We start from the raw sequence: 18469 nt of genomic DNA on the forward strand, positions 1-18469 counted from the left end.
TCTTGAGTTAGTACTGTACTATATATTTAGAATTTAACAGGGTTAGTTTAATTTTATATATTTTTAACACTATAGAGAAGAAAGAAATTGCCTCTGGACACTGAAGTTCTGTTTTTGATAGATCCTGATATTAGCAAGAAATTTTCTAATCCCAAAACTGATCCTGAGTAGACTTTTATGAAAAGTTCTACTTACATTTTTATTTCTGTGTTTATCAAAGAATCATGCCTACAATTTACAAATTAAATAAAAAAGGCAGTATAGTTTCATGACAAGGGCACAGACTCTGAACCAGCCTGCCTGGTTCAAATCATGGCTGAATTATGAGAAAATGTCTTAGTTATCTCACACACCAATTTTCCCACCTGGAAAATGAAAACAATAATAGCATCTCCTTCACAAGATTCTTCATATATGGGCTAAATTGTGTTCCCTAAATTCAGTACTTTGGAATGTGACTATTTGGACAGAGAGCTGTTAAAGAGGCAATTAAGGTAAAACCAGGTCATATGTGGGGGGGGGCTATAATACAATGTGACTGGTGTCGTTATAATAACGGGAAGTTAGGGGCTGGGGATATAGCTCAGTGGCATAAGCGCCTGCCTGGCAAGCGCAAGGTCGTGAGTTTGATCCCTGGTACCGGGGGGGGAAAAAAAAAAAAAAAAAAAAAAAAAAAAAAAAAACCAGGAAGTTAGGACACGTGCAGCAGAAGCTCAGGTGAAAACATTGCCTCAAGCCTGCAAGAGAGGTTTTCAGAGTAAAACGTCCCTTGATCTTGGACTTGAGGCATCCAGAACTTTGAAAGAAAAAATGTCTCTTATTTAATCCATCTAGTTTGTAGCATTTATTATCATACCCCAAGCAAACTAATGCAGAACTATATCTCATAAAGTGTTCTAAAAGGGTTGTTGTTATTTTTAGAAGATTAACAGTAGCAAATGTAGCAACCCACCCATCTTTTATTATAGCATAGTCTCATTCTTTTTAGGCAATACCTTTCAAATATTTAGTTCTTCACCTTCATATTTATCTTTGTATTAATTTCTTATTGAGACATAATATATATCTTTATGGACTGTATTATGATAATTCAATGCATGTATACAGTTGGTAATAATCAAATCAAGTTGACATTTTCATCTCTTCAAACATTACTTATTTTTATGTTGAGAATTTTTTTCTTGGTAATTTACTAGTCATTTTAAAATATATCTGTCTCGGTTACTTTTCTCTCCTTGCTGGGACAAAATACCTGATGCCCAAAATTAAGGAAGGAAAGGTTTCTTTAGCTCACAGTTTGTGGAGGTTTCAGTCCATACTGGGCTGGTTCCAAGGCAGGCTGACACAATACAGAGGGCAAGCATTCATGGTGGCAGAACACAGCAAAAGCCACAAGAGCAAAATGGACAGCAGCAGCAAGCAACCTCTTCTCCTCCCCGACACTGTATGCAAACTACCCACCCCAGGGTGGATGTAGCACTCACACCCATAATACCTGCATTGGATCATGGTAAATCACAAATCCTAGAAGCCTGCCCCATGACTGCATGAGGATTTGGGGGGACATGCAGATACAAACCATAACAGTATCATAGAATATTGTGCTTTCTTTTGTTTTGTTTTGTTTTGTTTTACAGTACTGGGGACTCAACCCAGATCCTTGAACATACTAGGCAAGCACTCTACCACTGAGTTTTTATTTTAAAACAGGGTCTCAATCACTAAGGCTTGCCTACATCTTGCAGTCCTCCTGCCTCAGCCTCCTGAACAGCTGATTACAGACATGTTTCAACTTTCCCAGCCCATATATTATTTAAACCAATGCTAAAGAATTAGAAGTAATTCTTCCTGTTTTGTTGTCACTTATATTCTCCTGTTTCTTCTGAATAATATGTTCTTACTAAGATTTCTAGATTTAACACATTTAGATACTATTTTATTTCCATTGTGGTATCTGGGGATTTTAATGGCTCTCAGTGCACTCCCCTACCATTAATTTAAATGTAATTATATCACTGACTGTTTAAATTAGCACTATATTTATATTACTTTGAGTATGTTCAAAACTGTTTTCTACTAAGTCAAGTAGTATAATACGATTATATTTCTTTTGTGTAGATTTTATTTTTCCTACAATGGTTATCTTCCTCCTTGATTTCCTTAATTGGTTTAATCTTCTATAAAACTTTAAATAAATAATCTCTGTTAAACCTCTTGTTTTTGGTAAAGAATATCTCTTAGTAACGTACTAAAAAACTGTATAGCAGAGATAAGGTTTCTGTATCTGCACATTCCTGAAATGCTCTTGATTTATCTTCATGTTTCATTGGGTGAAAAAATCCTTTAGAAAATCATTTCTCTTTAGAAAATCATTTCTCTTCATCTTATGCAGTGTTACTTTGGAAAATCTTGAAGCCCTTTCAATCCCAGTGTATTTCTCTTTACCCCAACTTTCCTCTCTAAGTTGGAGAGTCTTCTCCTTATTTTCAGCTTCTGAAGTTTTATAATGATGCACCCTGGTGTTGGTCTTTTCCATAAACTAAGCGGACACTCAGTGAGAACTACAATCTGGACACTCCTATTACAGTATTTGGAGAATTTTCTCATATCATTATTTATACATTCTCCTTTCCCCAACTTTTGTTTCTTCTCGTTTCTTGTTTCTTGTTGATCATATGTTGGATCACTTGAACTGATCTCCTAATTAAAGACCTCTCTCACATTCCCTCCCCCCTTTATTTCTCTTCCTCCTACCAAAACATTCCTCAAATTTAGTTTGCAGTATTTCTAATGCTCTTTTTGAAAAGTACTTCATCACAATTTTTATTCTCAAAAGTTTTTTTCTTATCCTTCAGATGTTATTTTATGCAGCATCCAGTGCTTCTTTTATAAACAATTATCATTTGTACACTTCCTGAATTTAGGCTTCATGGTGGCCCACGACAACACAGTGCTGCTGAAAACCAAGCTTTTCCTACTACGCCATCCATCTGCCCCTGCCATTCAGTCAGTCAGTATTTCTCTTGTGAATGTCTAACATGCATCAGACACCAGGCTAAGCATTAGGTTTAAAATTAGTGATGCTAACAAACATTGTAAGATTCTGCCTTGAAGGAGCTACCTAGCTCAGTTATTTCACTGAAGAGATAACTGACAAATACACTAAAATGAACACTCAGTTGTTGATGCTCTATCCCAAGAAGCTTCTTAGATTCCCGTGGAAATCAGTGCATTCAAATAGATACTTGGATGGGGGGAGATATAGCCCAGAAGCACAGCACCTGCCTAGCGAGTGCGAGGTCCTAAGTTTGAATCCTGTATCCCCTCCCCAAAGAAACCAAATAGATACTTGGAGCAGGGGTGAAGGAAAGGCACGTGTGTCTTCACAGTAGGCCCATCCAACCAAAACTAACCTCCAACTCACCCCAGTCTTCATTAAATGTACTGAATTTTCACTAAAGTTTTTGCAGAGGTAGGGTTCTTTTTTCCAACTGAAGGGATAAAGTAAAAGAAATGGAACCTATTCATCTTCCAGAGACAGTTCCACAATTTTGCTGTAATGCATAAGACAAGTATACTCAACAGCTGAGGGCGTGGTACACCACCATAAGGGGTCTGAGGTTGTTCACTTGTCTGCTCAGTCTAGGCGGGTCTTGCACACTCAATACAAAAAGTATTTACAGTCAGTGCTTCCAAAGTGACACCTGGGAAATGGAGATGACCTATCCAGGGCTAAGCAATCAGGAATCAGACTAATCACTGCAAATGCCTGAGGCTTCTTAGATAAATTATGTTATCAGTAGATGATCAGAGAAATTATTTTTTGTCGTATTGTTTCTAGTCATCATGTATATCCTTTGGGGAAAGGGATGTTAGAGACAGTGAATAATGTCCCATTTGTTTTGTGCTCCACATAACCTAGTATACATGGAAGGCAGCTGCAAGGAATAACTGAAGGAACTGAGTGTGTGAGTTCTGCAGAAGGCTAGTGATATGGTTTACACATACCACTACTCCTACTGCTATCCTTCTCTTCTCCTCCACTGGCCTTCCCTCCTGTCTTCTTTCACCCAAGATGAGTTACTAAATGCATCAACCAATTATATACCTTAGACTAAGGATGAGTCACATGCTACAAAGTTATAGTAACAATAAAAAACCCAAAGTGACAGTAATAAAAACAATGTAGTGAAATAAATGGGACTCATACATGTAAATATTGCACCATTTCTCTGGTGTGAAATACCAAATGTATAAGTAAGGAGCAAAGTGTATGAAAGATATTGTGAAAGAGGAAGAAATTGTTCAAAAGAAAGGGGAACGGGGCTGGGGATTTAGCTCAGCGGCAAAAAGCGCCTGCCTGGCAAGCGCAAGGTCGTGAGTTCGGTTCCTGGTACCGGAGAAAAACCAAAAAAAATAAAATAAAAAAACAAAAGAAAGGGGAACTATAGAGAGGGGAGAGGGCACAGGAAGGGGAAAAAGAATCTACATCTTAAATGAATAAATCGGACACACATGTCTAAATATCACATTGTTTTTCTAGTGGGAGAACTAAAAGGGTAAATTAGGACCAAAATGTATAACAGATACTGGGAAATGGGAGAAAAATATTCAAATGGGAAGGGGAACAAGGGATGGGGAAGGGGAAAGTAAGGAAGGGAAAAGGAAAAAAAGAATATGAAGACAAAGTTTTTATAAATAAGGAGGGGAAGAGGAGTAGAAGGGAGGAGAGGAGTTCTGGGAAAAAAGAAAGCTCAAGAAATATCACATAAAGATAGAAACTTCCTCTAATGAATGTGATCATTAGGTACATCTAAAATATACCAATAAAATTAATTTTAAAGAACTGTACATGACAAAAATTATGTTGAGCAAAAAAAAAACCAATGTGGTATTGGTATAAAAACAAATACACCATCTATTGGTCCCTTTCCTCTTAGCAAAAGGTGGTCCATTTGTTTTCGTGCCAGTTGCTCTAATTTCTGTATCTTTGCAATATGTGCCTCACCCCTAGCTTAGCTCTAAGAGACGGATGGAGGGGGAAGGAAAAGAAGATGAAAAAACGGTTGAGAGGTGTTATGTACATGGACCAACTCCCCATAAAGATTTGATCATTACAGAAACATGTACTAATAAAAATTGAAAAAAAAATCTAATAGATCAGAGGAACAGAATAGAGAACCTAAGTGTAAACTCTTACATACAAGAATCAAACAATCTTCATCAAAGATGCTGAGAACACTCAATGGAAAAAGGACAATCTCTTCTATAAATAGTGTTGCAAAATTGAATATCCACATTCAATAGAGTGAACTTTTGGACCCTACACACAGATTAACTGAAAATACGTTAAAGAACCAAACATAAGACTTAAAAGTATAAAATTCCTAGAAGAAAACATGCAGGGAAAGCCTCATGGAAGAAGAGGCAAGAATGACCCCAGGATCGCCCAAAGCTGCGCGTCGCTGCATCTTGTGTCCAGCACGTGCATCCTGCCACCCTGGCCACCATGCCCAAGAGAAAGGCTGAAGGGGATGCTAACGGTGATAAAGCCAAGGTGAAGGACGAACCACAGAGAAGAAATGAGGGTTGTCTGCTAAACCGGCTCCTCTAAAGCCAGAGCCCAAGTCTAAAAAGGCCCCTGCAAAGAAGGGAGAGAAGGTACACAAAGGGAAAAGCTGAGGCCGGCAAGGATGGGAATGACCCTACAGAAAGTGAGATACCCAAACAGACCGGGCACAAAAAACTGAAGGTGCTGGAGATGCAAGTAAAGTGTGTGCATTTTTCTATAACTTTGTACTTATGGCGACTGTGCAGTTTGAAATACTACTTTTTATTGAGTTTTTAAAAATGCAGAGGTTTGTTTTACTTTTTTTTAAGCTATGTTGTTAGCACACAGAACACTTCATTGTTGTTTTTGGGGGAAGGAGCATATGTCAGTACTACAGTGTCTCCAAAGCTGGAGTGATGTGGGAAAGCACCTTTCCCCACTAGTTTTAGGAAACTTCTTGACTCTTAGGAGAAGAGATTCCCTGATGTTGACACACGTGGCCACCTTGGCATAAATGCCTTGTGGTATGGGACAACTCCCAGTTCATTTATGTCCTCCTTTCCTCTGCCATCAGCATAGACTTAACTCTCTTAAGCCCAGAGACCTCTTGGGACCTGATTCCCAAAACTGATTTTACCAGTGTGTCAGGCAATCTGGACTTGCCAGTAACATTGACATGGTGTCCCACAAGAGCAATTGTTTCCTTTTCTAGATTGTGGACCTTCAGATTGGTAATTCTGCCATTTTCATCTCCTGAAAGTCAGGGTCAGCTTGTGAAAAGTTGTTAAACCACATGCTAAATGTGAAATGTCAGCCCTTACTCTAAACTTTCCCTATTTCAGAACCTCAGATGAAGACTTCATTGAATTTTATAGTGGCTTTCTGATGTTTGGTATTCCATCCAAGAAAGGAGTTTGAAAGTTGTTGTATACTGTTAAAAATTGTGAGCCCATGTCCTGCCTGAAATACCATGATTGTTTATGAAAAGTATCTTAATAAAGCTGGATACAGTTAAAAAAAAAGAAAGCCTCATGACATTTGCATTGGCAATGGTTTCTTGAATATAATACTAAACCACAGGCAACAAGAGCAACAATAGACAAAAGGCTACATCAAATTTAAAAGTTTTGTGCATCAAAGAACACTATCAATAAAAGGAAAAGGAAATCAATGCAATGGGAGATGTTTGCAAATCATATAGGGCTAATACCCAGAATATATAACAAACTCCTATAACTCCAACAACAACAAAAAAAAACTTGAATTTTAAAATGATCAAAAGATTTAAACATATATTTTTCCAGCATATGTATATGGTCAACATCCATATGGAAAATACTCAACATCACAAATAATCAGAGAAATGCAAATCAATACTATATTGAGATATTACTTCAATAAACCAATAAAAATCAGTAGTACAATTACCCAGCTATCTTTTACACACACACAAACATTATATATATATATTATATAATAGATATACATATTATATATATATACCCGTACACATATATTTCCCCTCCTTCTTTTCTCCTTTCCCCCACCTCAGCTGTTCCTTCCTTTTAAAAAAAGATAAACATAACAATGAAACCAAGTTTCAAAACTGGCTATTAGAATAATTTCAATAATCAAAACACTGTGTATTGTCTTTCTAGTAGTAATTCAGAGTAGAAGATATAGGAAAGATATCTTGTCTATAAAATATTAGCACAAAACTTTCTTTTTAATGAACTAAGAAGAACTAGCTGTGTAACAACTTAACTATCTTGTATATACATATATTCTTTTTCCTTTCTTCATTTCGCCTTTCCCCATTACAGTTTGTCTTTTCTTTTGAACAGTTTCTTCCCATTCACAGTACATCATGCCAGTGTCTGGTGATCTGAGCAGCTACTTTGAAGATAACAATATGTAATATAACAACTATTGTTAATTTCGTATCACACTGTTTTTAAATTCTGTATCATGTTTATTATTTTTTGTTGTTTTGTTTCTGGTTTTGTGGGTTTTTTGTTTGTTTGGGGGGGCTTTTTCTCTTAAAGAAAGAAATACCATTTCATAGCCATTAGGATGGCCAGTGAATTATAGAATAATAAAAAGGGTTGGAGATGATGAAACTTTAACATATCTCCTAGAGAAAGGTAAAAATCTAGGATTTCTGTACAGCCAGAAAGAGTGAGGTAAGAAGAAATAAATACACAGCACTGTCTCTGAGGAGCATCTGAGGATTTGGAACCCCTGTGCATGGTTGAAACAATCATAAAACGGTGCCATTGCTATGGAAAACAACATGGAGAGTCCTCAAAATATTAAAAATAGAACAAGCATGTGATCCAGAAAATCCACTTCTGAGTATACATCCAAAAATTAAAAGCAGGATCTCAAAGAGAAATATCCTTTCATAGCATCACTATTAACAATGTCCAAGTGAAAGTAAGCCAAATGTTCACTGACAGATGAGTGGATAAACAACGTGTAATATATACAGTGTAATATTATTCCACCACAATGAAGAAGAAAATCCTGTTACCTGGTACAACAGGGATGAACTTGATGACATTATGCTAAATGAAATAAGCGGGGTGCAAAAATTCAAGTACCATATGATCCCATGTATATCCAGTATCTGAAGTAATCAAACTCACAGAAACGGAAAGTACAATGGTGTTTACTAAGAACTGGGAAAATAGTAAAAGAGGAGTTGTTAAATGAGTACGGTGTTTCATATTGCAAGATAAAAAGCCCTGTTTCACCACAATGTGAATATCCTCATCACTTCCACACTATACATTTCAAATAGTTAAACCAGTACATTTTATGTTTTGCATTTTAACCACAACTAAGAAAGTATAAGACATGTGCACACTAAAAGAATAAATAGAGATAAATAGGGTGGTCCCCGGACACAGTGGAGAGCCATGTAGAAGTGCTGTATGCCTGAAAGGGATAGAAGGCATGGAGTTCCCTAAGTGGTTTATCCTTAGTAACTGCTGAAGAAACTACTAATTTCAGGGCTGAGCTCCAGGCCAGCCCTAAGCTTGATTTTGCTGCTTGGCCAGTACAATATTCTGAGTGGGGTATTCAGACACTCACCATTCATTAATCCATTCAACAAACATCCTGAGGCTCCTCTGCACCCTGTGATATGCAGGCATTGGATACACAAAGCACACAAAGTACAGATAGATTTACAGCCTCAAATCTGATTCCTTGAGATGTGTGTGAACTGGGTGCCCAGCTCAGACATGCGATGGATCGCAACATCCCAGTACTAAAGTGAAATCTGTTAGCTCAGTCCTTCCTCAGTGCTTTCCCACTGCTCTGAAGTAGCTCCTTTTTCTCCACTGTTGTGTTTGCTCATCATCCATCTGTGGAGAAACCCATACTCATGAACCATTTTCTATCAGCACTTTGATATTCACAAAAGTGATCAAAACCTGTAACAGGCAGATTGAGAAGTCTGCCTAGCTCTATTAAGCAAAGTTACCAAAATGCGCTGTTTGAAAAGCAGTATGGAGCTTACTTTGTTACTAACTAGGTATTTGCATATAAATAAAAAAATTTGGATCACACTTGCCTCTTTCACAGATTGTATTCATTGATCTCTGCCCCTTTTAAATTCTGAGGTCCCAGATGGATGATCTATAGAATCACCCAGTTGAAACTGTGATTTTAAATGTTTTATCTACCCCTAAAGCAGTTATTTTCAAAGTGTGGTCCATGTGTCAGCATCATTTTGGAGCTTATAAAAATACACTCACCCAAGAATTATGAGACAGAGTTGCTGGAGATGAGAGGGAAGGAATCCATGTTCCAAAAAGCCTCTGAGGTAGCTCTCTGCTTATTGAAGTCTGAGAAAGACAGCTGTAACACATGTCAGCAGCAAAATTTAAAACACCTGCTGGGGATTTTAAACCTCCTGGGTTGCTGTACTTCCAAGATAAAGTTGATCCCAGAAAGAATTAAAGCACTTTTGCCTTTTTAACATACTATTCTCTGTATGTGCATCTGCCACAGAATTTGCTTTATTTGAAACAACTAATTAATTAATTGACTGATTAATTAATATGTCTGTCTCCTGGAGAATGTAAGACCCTGGAGAGTAAGAATTGAATCTTTTTCAGCTTTGTAGCTTCAGGACATATCATGTGCCTATAATGTGCTGTGTTGGGAATGGGCACCTGAATGGATGTGTGAATGGATACATATGCGGATGGCACGGTACTTTGAAATCTTTAAAGCCTTGTTAGAGAAAAATAAAGGGTTAATGCCTGACAGCAAGAAACTGCCAATTTGGATTTTAGCAAGAGAAGTCTGCCATTACTGAGCTCAAATAATCTTTTTTTCAGCTTAAAGAAAAAGCTGTCCTGGCAAAAGTACTAATTCTGAATAAACAACTGAGATTTGCTTACCAGTCCCCCAGTCCCCCTCCGAACAGCCTGGAGACATCACACTGACTTCCAGTTCTCTCACACGAACAGGGCAGACAACACCACCTGCCCTGCGCCTGTCTCATAAGGACGCTGGGTGCATTAACTAATGACACTTACTAATTGCTTGTGAGCTTCTGACAGAAGGCTGCTATGTAGATGTATCAGCCTGCGCTTACTAGAGAAACGGATTTAATACAAGATATACAAATAAATAAGGATTTACAAGATTGGCTGACAGTCACCACCCAGAATCAGGTGTGGAAAGGTGCAAACGTGTCCTCATCATTTTGGAGCTTCTGAAAATACACTCACCCAAGAATTATGAGTGTTCCGTTTGAGCCCGTATCAGACAAAAAGGTCTGCACTGGAAGGTTGAAGATAACATCCAAAGTGAAGATGAAAACTAGAACTCCTCTGAAGAAACAGAAGTGATCCCTCCTTCTTTGTATCCCCATTATACCATTCAGGCGCTAGGCTGGGTCTTCTGTATTCGAAAAATCCCCTCAGCCTCACTCAGAACTTTGCTGGTCTAATTTACTTGTGTATACCTTACCCAAGTTGACACAAGTAGTTAACTATCACAATACACATAGGAAATATTAGTTAAAAATATTAAATGTGATAGTATTTAAAATATACCTCACCACCTTTGTCAAGGACAGGAAGAGTAGAGGGACTGCCTTCCCTGTTCTCATACTGCTTATTTCAAAGTAGATTTTACGTATGTGACTCACATAAAGCTTTCTTTTAAAATAGAAATGTAAACTGACAAGCTTGGAGGAATAGAAGGAAAAAATTAAAATATAGAGCTAAATTATCAGAATGGGATTTTTTGGGGGGGACGATACAGCAGGAGAGAAAAATAAATTCAAGTAGCTCCCTTAATTACTTACAACTACCTTTAAAGGTGGTAACACAAAATCAACCTGTGTTTAGCTAAGATTTAACTTCCTCCAGTAACACTGGCAAAATTAAGCTCATCTCCCGAGGATGTTGGGAAGATAATATAACATGAGAACAGGAGATTCAGGATTGTTTCATGGCAAAGAGACCCTTTATCAAACAATACCTTGGTTTTCATATTGCATTTGTTGATATTTCACTACAATGGGAGAATTCCACAGCACAAGTAGCCCCTTGAACATGTAGAGTAAGAAATATATATTAGAGTTTGCTAAGACATCTTAAAAATGATATTCTCTATTAGTCTACCTAATAGTTCTTTGAAGTAGACATTATTATTCCCACTTTATATATGACAAAAAATGTCAAAGAAGTTTAAGTGACAGAGCTCACACTTCCTCCAGGACTTCTGGCTGAACCTCTAAGTCAAATTCTCTCCTACTATTATAAGGGATATTATGAAGGAAGAGAGAGGGCAGGAGATAGAGATTTCTTATAACCTCATTAGATTTATGAGGTTATGAATCTACATTTACCCAGAGCAATGCTCTCAGGTGTTATATTGTGCTATTCAAAATTCTCTTTATTTGAAAACATATAAAACTTCATACTTTCAACTTCAGTAACATTCAGGGAAAAATTAAAATAATGTTACGTTATTAATCAGGTAACCCTATGTAAAAACTTAAAAGACTCTGAGGTCTTAATATTCAAATTTTGATAATTAGCTGACCAATTTCCACACTTTACAGATGTGAAACATGAGGCTCAATTATGTCAAATACTTTGCCCAAGGAAGTCCAATTTTCAATTCTTTAATATGTTTTCCTGTGGCACCATTTCTGTTCTGATGGTTTTTTTAAGAAGACCAGATGACCTGGAATCTTATTCAAACACACTTACTAATTGCCAAATCAAGAGTACCAAAAATTTTCCAAGTTGAATTGTGTTCCTTTCTTCTTAGGAGGAACCGTCACGAATCACATCTGTATTCCTCAGGCACTACTGGGGTTATGGCTTCTCTTTTGGCTTAACCTTATTCATGAGGTAAATTTATTGAAATTGTAACAAAACACAAAAATTCATGGAAACCCATACTGATTGTTAACAGACAATACATGTTATAAAGAACAAAGGGAGTTGGGTTAAGGGATACGTAGCATTCAGAGAACAAAGCAAGCCAGGTTCTAAGTAGATAAAGTTAGTTTTGAAAATTGTTTTTCTTTTTGTACATATTCTTTAGGAGACCTCATTTAGTTTGGGGGCTTTAATATTATCCATATACACACAAACCTCAGAATTTCATCTCCTGGGATAAACTCTACTCTAAGCTACATTCTCCTTTATAGAATTGCCTGCTCAAAGATTGGTTTAGATCTAAAATGGTGTGGGAGGAACTTGGGGAGGTTTTGCAATGCTGGATGGAGGAGCTCTAGGATCTGTGAGCCGTATTTGATGTGTGTGATATTCGTCAGAGTTTAGAAGACTAGAATGCTAATGAGAAAGCAGACAGTAAATGTCAGGCGAGGAGGTTTCAGTTGGGAATAAGGAGGACTCTCGTAGTAGTTGGACTAAAGACCATATGTGTTATGCTCTGGCAGAAAGGCCGTAGAGGTCGGACTGCCCAAGCCCTTTGGAGCTCACATCTCATCACAACCCATCCCAGCTTCTGCCCATAGAGCTACAGGGCTTAATGTTTACCCAGTTGCGTTTTGGTCTTGCTTTAATGCCATTCCCTTCATGCTCCTAGTCTTTCCTTTTGCAATGAAAATACTTACCTTGTGCCACTATATGTTCAAAGTATTTAACTTTCTTTTTTATTTTTATAGAAAGCATTTGCCTCGAGTCTAAGAGATTTTCAGCCTGGACTTTTCAGCAATACTGGAACTTTTAAAATTTTGACAATTCTTAGAGATGGACTAAATTCATTTTGCATTATGGGATCAGCATGCATCTTTTGGGGACCAAGGGTGGAATTTTATGGTTTATATGTAAAATTTCCCCAAAAGTCTCAAGTGTTGAGATTGATTATCTCATGGGTATCTTGTACGCATCAGTACGCTCATTCATTGGTAAGTTCAGTGCCTGAATGTGCTGTTAGGCAGTAGGGCCTGGCTGGAGGTGGACTGCTGGGGGCATAATCTGGAAAAGTATGTTCTCACCCCCAGCTCCTCTCTTTTTGCCCCGCTTTCTGTCTCCTATGAGTTTAACAGCTTTCCTTCTGCCATCACCTTCTACTGTGTGGTTTCTGCCTTTGAGCAAGCCAACCGTTATCTGGAACTGTGAACCAGAGTACACCTCCTCTGTTAAGTAGGGGGTGCTGGATAGTTTGTCCTTGCTACAGAGAGGTGGCTAAGGCAATGTCGGAAAAGCAGCTCAGACTCATTCTGTCCAAAAGTAATTGTTTGTTGTCTTCTTGTAAATCTCTTCTTCATGCGGTCTTCTATTTCTCAGTAAGTAGAAATTCCAAGCTTTCAGTGCTTAAACTGAAAAACTAAAGATCATCTTTGCAACTTCTGTTGATCTCCATGACCTATCAAAATCATCAACAAATCCTATCATCTCTACTTCAAAGTATATCTAGAAATATTTATCTATATATCATTTCTGTTTCCAAATATATTTATTTCAAAATATTTGACCCACTCTTAATACTTAATACTTCTTAGTACTTCTGTTCCTACTCTCAGTATCCATCCTATATCCCCTCAGATTATTACAAGGACCTCCTTACTGCTTTTTCGGTCTGTCCCTGCTGTCCATAGTTTATATTTCATACAATGGAAATAGTGATACTTTTAAAAATATAAGCCACATCACATCACTTTTCTGTTCAACACACACTACAGTCCTCCATCTTACCACTGCTTATGACAGCATACATGGACTTCTAGGACCTCTTAGTCCTGTCTCTTATCATTCTCGCTCCCTATTGGTGTTTCATTCATACTGGCCTCTGTGTTTCCTGCATGCGTCAAACACGCTCTTTCAAACAGAGATTTTACACGTTATACATTCACTTGGCCAGGGTTTCTTTCTACCCATCTAGTCTTGTCTTGCTCCCTTATTTTTCACAGTGTGATTCTTAAATGCCCTTTTTCATGGAGACTTCCCCTGAATGCTTATTTTCTGATATTTATACAATAAGGCAGCACACCTTCACCTCAGCCTTTCTCTTATTATATTTTGATTTCCTGCATTACTTTAACCTTCACTAGATTTCTTAAAATCTATTTTCTCATTATCTGATTTCATCCTCTCTCTTGGCACAGTCCAAGGCATTAAAATTGAGTTTGTGGGTCTGACTTATGTCACTTAACATGATGTCCTCAAGTTGAATCCATTTCCCTATGAAAGCCTCAGGTTTATCTTCCTTTATTCCATTATAGTACTACATTGTGCATAAATATATTTCCTTCTCTATTCATCTGTTAATGGACATGTACACTAAGATCTACTTAGTATAAATTGTGCTGCTATAAGCATGGGTATGCATGTATCCCTCGGACATAGAGAGAGGTTCATATATTTCCCCAAATTATAAATTCTTTTGTTTTAAAAATATTTCAATATATAGTCTAATGGGTTTCATTTATACTAGTAGTTTATTGCAGTTCATCAAAAATAAAGAGTTGTGTTATTGTTTGTTTTTTGTAAGAATTTTTTTGGTGTGTCTTGTATTCTAAGTAACTACTATGAAGATAATGATATATAATGTAATAAATTATTTTCTCATATTATTTGTTTATGCAATTTTGTTTTATTTTTCTTAAAAATGCTAATTCAATTTGAATCAAATTAGAAAACAACAGCTTTCAGTTATACTACCTACATTTTTGGTGTTTAGCAAATACAGTAAGCTATAATGCAACTTTGAACACTTAGATTTTACATGTACTATAGTTGGAGTTTCCATATCAGACATCCCATAAATAGGCCCTTAGCATTTATGATCAACTGATTTTTGAAAAATGTGCAAAGTAATAGAGAGAAAGGTAGTTTCTTCAACAAAAGATGCTGACTCAAATAGATACACAGAGACAAACAAAACAGAACTCAATCCAAATTTATACAACATACAAAAATTAAGTTTAAAGAATTCATAGACATAAATGGAAAATCTATATCTATATAGCTGCTAGAAAATAGGATGGAATTACTGTGTTGTTAAGCTAGGAAAAAACTGCTTAGCTACAACACCAAAAGCATGATCCAGAAGAGGAAAAAATCGGTAAATCAAACTTTCAAGATTAAGATTTTGCTCAGTAGAAGACATTGTTAAAAGAATGGCCAAGCCTCATCTTGGAGAAAAGATTTGTATGTTGCCTGTTAAAGAACCTCCTGTACAAAATATATTTTAAAATTCTCAGAAGTGCAATACTAAGAAACTAATGACCCAAGTTTTTAAAAGGGGAAAGAGTTTTAAACAAGCATGTCACCAAACAAGATATTCAAATGGCAAACAAGACACTTCAAGCTCATTGATGATTAGGGAAGGCAACTTTAAACTACAATAAGACACACCTTTTAAATGTCTAAAATTTTTAAAAGTTGACAATATCAAGACGACGTAGATATAGAATAACTGGAACTCTCAAGTACTTCCAATGAGAATGCAACATGGTGCTACCATTTATAAAAATTTTAGAAGTTTCTTAAAAATGCAATATATCTACCATATAGTACACTTATTCTACTCCATAGATCCAGTGGTACCGAAGAGAAATAATGTATGTGTACAAATACTTGTCCACAAATGTTTATAGTAGCTTTAGTTACTATAACAATACAAATGTCCATCAACAGGTGAATGGGTGAATAAATTATGCTATAATCATGCTATGGATTACTATTCATCAATAAGACAGAAAGAAACTATTAATATAACTGGCTAATTGATACAGCATTGACAAATCTCAAAAATATTAACTTCAGTTAAAGAAGCCAGATAAAAAGCATATGTACTATGTGATTCCCTTATGTAAAATTCTGGAAAACTAACACATTCATACTAATAAGAAACAAGACAGCCCCATGACTGTCTATAAGATGGCTAGAGGTATTTATTTGAATTATAATGATCGTTTACAAGCATTTATGCTGTGTGTGAAAACTTAGCTTATTGCAAAATTTAAATACATGAAAATTATTATATGCCAATTATGTGTCAAAATTTAAATACATGAATCTTATATGTCAATTATGTGTCAAAATCCATTAAAAATAAATACAGATCATATGTAGTACACAGTTGTGCTATTGGTATTTATTAGAGAGCTGTTTTAAAGTAGCACAACGTATAGACTACATAATCATTTGGGGGTTTTTCAATTTCTCACCCAGCTGATCTTGTTCTCTAAGTAATTTGGTGGATAAAAATGAATGACATGGCTGTCAAGATTTGGGAATGAATGTTATTGCAATGGATTCATAGATTATTTAAATTAGGAAATAGCTAAGTCTGAATATATGACAAGTTGAAAACATTCAGTCTATTTGTTCTGAATCCCATCCTTTATCCTCCATTACATGAGAAGAAACCACTCAGGAACAGGAAAACCGTAGGTATGTGGACTGCATGTGGACTCACATCCCAGCTCTGCTAGCCAATATCTGTGACTTTTAATGAATTTAGTCTTGTATTCCATCAAATGAGGATAATAATAGCACATGCCTGGTTTTGTGATAATACAGAAAGCAGATACTTAACATTCAATTTTTGTGATAATACAGAAAGTAGATACTTAACATTCAATATGTCACTGTCCCTCCTATTTATCTACTGCAGTAAGATCCCTCTCCTTCTTACTCTCCAGGCAAGCAGTGCTCATTTTTGTCTTGTTTGCTCCTGACCATGGTTACTCATACTGTAATAGAGCATGCTGTATAGATAACCAAATTCATAGATGAAATAAAATTAAAGAATAATTATTCAAGTAACCAAAACAGTGCTTATTCTACCAATAAAATCGATAAATTAGTTACCATTTTCTTCAAGATGTTAAAAATCTTTAGAGAATGTAAAACACCAAACTTTCATTTACATGTGAAATTGTTAATTTTAACCAGCATCCAATTTTCCATTAACCTCTCAATTTTTCCACAAGTATATTTTTCAAAAGCAAATTTGGTCTTATATACATTAGCTCAACCAATAATATGAAATGTAAAGTGTCAGAGAGGAAACTCTATTCGTCTATGAAACTCATTTATGCCTTGAATGCTGAAAACCTGACCCAATAGGAGCAAGTGAGGTTCCACTCACTAAGTTAAAATAGGAGAGAAAAAGAGAGAAAGAGGTACAGACTCAGCTGTGGTAACAAAGCAGTGGCAAGTTTTTCTCACATTCTGCATTTAGTTTGTTTTTGTTTCCAATTCTGGAATAGAAAAAACACAAAAGCAATAAAGCTGAACATGGATTCAGATAATATACAATAATTGCTAACTCATCAAATTTAAACACCAAAAGTTGAAAAATTGTGCCCTTAGCCTGTGGACTGAGAACCCTGGAGCAAATTTTCTGGGTTCTTGTTAAAAATGCCAGTTCTTGGGTGTAGTCCAGATCTCTTGGTGGTAGCTTCTGAGAACAGATTTTTACGAAAAACTCATGTGATTACTCATACTGGAAATTATAAGAACTCCTGGACTCTAAGGTGAAATGGGGGCTATGAGGCAGATTAGAATAAAGAATTGAGAGAAACATTCCTCTTTCTTGTCAAAAGAAAATTTAGAAGTAAGCCATGTGAAGGATGGTCTTTCATAACTGGGGGCAGTCTTGTACTGAGCCCATTTTAACAGAGCTGTAAAGCTGTCTTTAAAAAAAATCTTCCAGAGCCTGCTGGAAAAGTTTTCAAACACTGTGCTTTTAAATTATTGTCTCTGCCTAGCAAGCCTATAGTGCTTAATGCCTTTCTGTAAAGACAGAATGTCCGTAAGAGCAAAGCACGGTACTGGCGAGGTGAACAGCTTCACAGGGTAGCCCAACAAGACCTTTGTGTTCTGAACTCCCAAATGAGATGGGCAGGGTGGACGGGATGACAGAAATACTGGACATAGTGAACAGACATACGTTGGTGCACAGATGCTAGGAAAGACTGTAGCCAATAAGATAGGCAGGTGCCAATGGCCCGGCATGACTGCATTCTTGTTATTTATTCATTGTTGATCCTTTGTTCTATGGATACCACTGTAAGGGACCCTACATTGGAGAAGGACAAGCAGAGACATGAAGGTCACAAGGTCCACCACCGGACATTGCATGGGTTACTTCCAGACAATAAATGTTTACTTCAATCTCGGGAATTTTAATGGTTTTTTTGCTGTGGGTGCTCTATGCCCTTCGAACTTTGACCAGTGCCCAGGCCACAGCAAGCTGAGGTCTCTCTCCTGCATGCGTTCCTGCTCAGCTGGGAATCATCAAGCAAGACTGGAGCGGCAACCCCTGCAGACAGTGACTTGCAGAGACTGGTAAATGCAAATTCCCTTGTAACTCATTTCTCTTCTTCCCGTTTGAGAGAGTGAAGATATAAAGCAGGCACAATTTTTTTTAAATCCTACTTTCCTGCTTGGTGCTTGTGTG

The 18469-nt window shown here is 36.7% G+C and overlaps 1 pseudogene; it reads left to right on the forward strand.

Moving 5' to 3' along the window:
* Positions 1-5509: 5509 nt before the first annotated feature.
* Positions 5510-13176, forward strand: LOC102012558 (annotated as a pseudogene).
* Positions 13177-18469: the final 5293 nt, after the last annotated feature.

The sequence above is a fragment of the Chinchilla lanigera genome, unplaced genomic scaffold, assembly GCF_000276665.1.
Source record: "Chinchilla lanigera isolate Chin_1 unplaced genomic scaffold, ChiLan1.0 scaffold00025, whole genome shotgun sequence".
NCBI classification, from domain to species: Eukaryota; Metazoa; Chordata; class Mammalia; order Rodentia; family Chinchillidae; genus Chinchilla; species Chinchilla lanigera.